General features: G+C 26.3%; 1 pseudogene; it reads right to left on the reverse strand.

Moving 5' to 3' along the window:
- Positions 1-2,438: 2,438 nt before the first annotated feature.
- Positions 2,439-5,123, reverse strand: LOC142231384 (large ribosomal subunit protein eL18-like; annotated as a pseudogene).
- Between the last annotated feature and the right edge of the window lie 509 nt (positions 5,124-5,632).

Raw genomic sequence — 5,632 nt, forward strand, 5'->3', positions numbered from 1 at the left:
AATACATGCTAGTAGCGAACAATAAAAAACGAGTACAAAACAGAAGGAGCTCTGAAAGACAACATTTGGCGAAATGGCATCATCGACAGGAAAAAGGAGCAAAATAATGTAAAAAAAAACACTCACACACACCCAGGCAGAGAATAAAGAAAAGCAAATGGAAAATTTAGTGGAAATAGAAGACACACCATGTATTTACCATCGGGAGAAAAAGGGTTAAACTCTGAATGTGAATACTACGAATTGTAATAATGATAGCAATTTGGAGTGTAGAACAAGAGCATTGGTTGACTTTGGTTTTCTGGTGGGGTGACACTAACGGATTCATTGTCATGAGGTGTATGGGAGTGTATTGTGGACATTTGTGGAAACGTTGTAATGAAGCTTGGGAATATTTTCGAATATAGTATATGTAAAAGTTATATATAACAAAAATTTCTTGGAAAAATTCAGTTTATGTGAGGCTGGCTTATTTATACCCTATGCGAGCAACTTCAACATTTTTTAACTGATTCTAAAATTTGATGTTATTTTTTTGATTTTTAATAATACAATTAAAAATATTTGAAAAAAATGTTTCCATGTTCTTTGCTGAAATGCATATTAGCCATCTTGTATGGAATAGAAAAATAAGCTTAAATAAAAATAAATTCATTAAAATAAAAAGGCGACGATATAGAGATATTGTGTATTTTGAAATAATGCTGAGGGTCGGCCCCTGAGCACGATTGCCACACGAGCAAAAAATAGTCTACAACAATTTCGAAACAATTTTTTCCAAAAAACAACCAAACAAAAAATTTAATTCTATTTAATTTTGTGAAAATTTTATTTTTATAGAAAATTTGGACAAAATTTTACTTCTATCGAAAATTTCGTAAAAATTTTATTTCTATAGAAAGTTTTGTCAAATTTGTATTTCTATAGAAAATTTTGTCAAAATTTAATTTCTATAGAGAATTTTGTCAAAATTTTCTTTCTATAGAAAATTTTGTCAAAATTTAATTTCTAGAGAAAATTTAGTCAAAATTTAATTTCTATAGAAAATGTTGTCAAAATTTAATTTCTATGGAGAATTTTGTCAAAATTTTCTTTCTATAGAAAATTTTGTCAAAATTTGTTTTCTATAAAAAATTTTGTCAACATCTTATTTATATAGAAAATTTTGTAAAAATTATATTTCTATGGAAAATTTTGTCAAAATCTTATTTCTATAGAAAATTTTGTCAAAATTTAATTTCTATAGAAAATTTTGTCAAAATTTTATTTCTATAGAAAATTTTGTCAAAATTTTCTTTCTATACAAAATTTTGCCAAAATTTAGTTTCTATAGAAAATTTTGTGAAAATTTTATTTCTATAGAAAATTTTGTCATAATTTTATTTCTATAGAAAATTTTGTCACAATTTTATTTCTATGGACAATTTTTTCAAAATTTTATTTCTATGGAAAATTTTGTAAAAATTTTATTCCTATGAAAATTTTGTCAAAATTTTATTTCTATAGAAAATTTTGTCAAATTTTTATTTCTATAGAAAGTTTTGTCAAATTTTTATTTCTATAGAAAATTTTGTAAAAATTATATTCCTATGGAAAATTTTGTCAAAATTTTATTTCTATAGAAAATTTTGTCAAAATTTTCTTTCTATACAAAATTTTGTCAAAATTTTATTTCTATAGAAAATTTTGTCAAAATTTTATTTCTATAGAAAATTTTGTTAAAATTTTATTGCTATAGAAAATTTTGTCAAAATTTTATTTCTATAGAAAATTTTTTCAAAATTTTATTGTTATAGAAAACTTTGTCAAAATTTTATTGCTATAGAAAATTTTGTCAAAATTTTAGTTCTATAGAAAATTTTGTCAAAATTTTAGTTCTATAGAAAATTTTGTCAAAATTTTATTTCTATAGAAAATTTTGTCAAAATTTTATTGCTATAGAAAGTTTTGTCAAAATTGTATTTCTATCGAAAATTTTGTCAAAATGTTATTTCTATAGAAAATTTTATCAAAACTTAATTTCTATATAAAATTTAGTCAATATTTTATTCCTATAGACAATTTTGTCAAAATTTTATTTCTATGGAAAATTTTGTCAATATTTTATTTCTATAGAAAATTTTGTCAAAACTTAATTTCTACGGAAAATTTTGTCAAAATTTTATTTATATAGAAAATTTTGTCAAAATTTTATCAAAATTTTATTTCTTTGGAAAATTTTGTCAAAATTTTATTTCTATGTACAATTTTGTCAAAATTTTATTTCTATGGAAAATTTTGTCAACATTTTAATTCTATAGAAAGTTTTGTCAAAATTTTATGTCTATACAAAATTTTGTCAAAATTTTATTTCTGTAGAAAATTTTGTCAAAATTTTATTTCTATTGAAAATTTTGTCAAAATTTTATTTCTATAGAAAATTTTGCATCTTGAAACGGCATATGGGTCATATGGGTTAACTTAAAGCATAACTTAAACAAAGAGAATCCCTTAACTCAATGCTTCAATTGTTTACTTCTTGTAGCCATAGCTGGAACGACGACCACGAGCACGTTCAAATTTACGGCCCTTGGAGCGGACATATGGACGTGTGTGGAAGTGGGGTACACCTGGTGCCTTTCCAAAGTGTTTGCAGGCAGTACGAGCTGTACGTTTTCCTTGTAGCCAATTGATCGAAAGTAATAACTTGACTTCCAGCTTTTAAAATACGTTCACGCGCAGTTTGTTTTACGTGCAATGCGCAAACTGTCATTTTTGGGACTGTCAACAGACGAACATCATCAGTAATGGTTCCCACGGTAACGACAGTCGATTCTGGTTGTTTGGCTGCCTTATTTCTTTCGAAAAATTTGTCAAAATTTTATTTCTATAGAAAATTTTCGCGAAACTTCATTTCTATAGAAAATTTTGTCAAGGTTTTACATCTATAGAAAATTTTGTCAAAATTGTATTTCTGTAGAGAATATTGTCAAAATTTTATTTCTATAGAAAATGTTGTCAATATTTAGTTTCTATACAAATTTTTTGTCAACATTTTATTTCTATAAAATATTTTGCCAATTTTTTTTTTTTAAGAAAATTTTGTCAACATGTGATTTCTAAAGAAAATTTTGTAAAAATGTGATTTCTATAGAAAATTTTGTAAAAATTGTATTTCTATAAAAAAATTTGTCAAAATTTTATTTCTGTAGAAAATTTTGTCAAAATTTTATTTCTATAGAATTGTTTTTCAAAATTTTATTTCTATTGAACATTTTTTCAAAATTTGATTTCTATAGAAAATTTTGTCAAAATTTGATTTCTATAGAAAATTTTGTGAAAATTTTATTTCTATATCAAATGTTGTCAATATTTCGTTTCTATAGAAAATTATTTCGGAATTTTTTTCAATACAAAATTTTTGTCAAGATTGTATATCTATAGAATATTTTTTTTTTCAAAATTTTATTTCTATAGGAAATTTTTTAAACTTAAAAAGTTCTCAATTTTTTTTTTCAAAATTTTCTTTCTATAAAAAATTTTATCAAAACTTTATTTCTATAGAATTTTTTTTTCCAATTTTTTTTCCAAAGAAAATTTTATCAAAATATTATTTCTATAGAAAATTTTGTCATAATTTTATTTCTATAGAAAATTTTCCCAAAATTTTATTTCTATAGAAAATGTGTGAAGTACATCTTTGTTCGAAAGGAATATTGTGCAAAATATACCAAACCATCAAGAATTCTACCAATCTACCAAACAGTAAAAAAATTTACCATTTTTAGTGTTTTGTATATTGGAGATGAGTTTCACCATAAAGTGAAGTGCCGTTCAAAATTGGGTATAAATGGAGGTTCCCTGTCATTGAGCTAAACACATTACAAGGCAACACTTATTGATAAAAGAGAAGTTCTCCGCCCGTGGAATTAACGGCCTAACTGAGCCCAAATTATCGGTCTGTCATTAGACTAAACCTACCAAGTTTCATGGCAAGATACTCTCATAAATTTTCTACTATTAAGAATATATATACTTCTCTGATTATCAGAACAAGAATTGGATAGTTGGTATACCGCCATAATATGGTGGTGGGTATAAAAATCTTAAAATTTAGGCTAAGATTTATTTAGGGAATGGCACATCCTTAATTTAATCTGTTTTAATTAAGATGCAGAATCATTTGATTTTAATGATGCTCTGTCTGAAAATGCTTAACTTTATCAAAACGTAACCTTTATGCCGATTGCAGGGCAACATTTTCATTATCTTAACATCGAATTCATATCGATTTAAAAAACAAACAAAAAAAAAAAATACATTCCTTATGTTTCACGAGGATTTTTAGAAAATTAAAATCGAAAATAAACTACGAAAATATATTTCCCTGAATTTTCAATGTCCTTCATGACAATTTCTCTTTTTTCCTGTGTTTTTCCATTAATTTAATGTTTTTTGCCCCTTTTTTATTTCCATTCTTTTGGTTAAAGATTTTTACCGAACACAAATGTTTTCCTCGTCTTTTGTCTTCTCTCACTTTTTCACATTGTTTCATCATTGCTTAAGGCGGATATTTGCATGAGAAAAACGTTTTTTTTTTGGGGTGGGAAGTAGAGGTAAAAAAATCTGGTAAACGCTGTAAACATTTCACAATTTCCAATGTGGGTTATTAAATGTGCCAGGGGGATTTTAAGTTTAATACGAACGAAATACGATACAGAAGAGCATTTATTACATTCTTGAAATCGATTTAAGGTTTGTTAATGCAAATAATCCCTTTGAATCCTTTTGTTTCAATTTAACCCATTCAAAATGCTGAAAGAAGAGAAAAGAATGAAGGTATTTTAACATTCTTCTTTGGGGAGTTTCCTACATTAAATTTAAGACTTTTGTTTTATTTTCCAATAAAATGGTAGCTAATGATGTGTAAATTCAATTTCGTTCATTTTCCATTAAATTGAGGGTAGATTTTGGTCGCATTAAAATTTGTTTTCGAAATTAAACAATAATAGAAATTAAATGTGAATACCAGTTTCTATGCCGAAAAGGAAAAATGGAAAAAATAATTAGTTTTATTCAATGTAATAGTGAAAATAAATACTATGGATTACATTCCCTTTTAAGGGATTCACATAATTGCTCATTTAATATTCTCGAGAATATTTTTGCTTTTATTTTCTCCACCATAGGAATACTGACTTTGTCATTCCTTATGTACCGCATCGAAATATTGGTCTCAGACCTCACAAAAGTCTACCCAGAATATATGCATATTTTGGGTAGAGCTGAAATTCGGTGCATAATTATATATAGCCCCATACAAACCTATCCCCAGATTTGTTTTACGGTGTCTCCTGGCCGTAAGTTCGGCCAGGCCTAATCTTATGTACCCTCCACCATGGATAGCCTAGAAACTTGTACTAAAGATTGTCATCCACAATCGAATTACTTTGGTTGCGGTAACACTTGCCGATGTCAAAGTATCTTAAAACTTTTTAACACAATCTTCTCAATTGTATGTTAGTCCACACGGGGTATAAATTAAACAAAAACAAGTATATACGGCCGTAAGTTCGGCCAGGCCGAAGCTTATGTACCCTCCATCATGGATTGCGTAAAAACTTCTTCTAAACACTGCCATCCACAATCGTAT

Source organism: Haematobia irritans, chromosome 3 (genome assembly GCF_050003625.1).
Source record: "Haematobia irritans isolate KBUSLIRL chromosome 3, ASM5000362v1, whole genome shotgun sequence".
Taxonomy (NCBI): Eukaryota; Metazoa; Arthropoda; class Insecta; order Diptera; family Muscidae; genus Haematobia; species Haematobia irritans.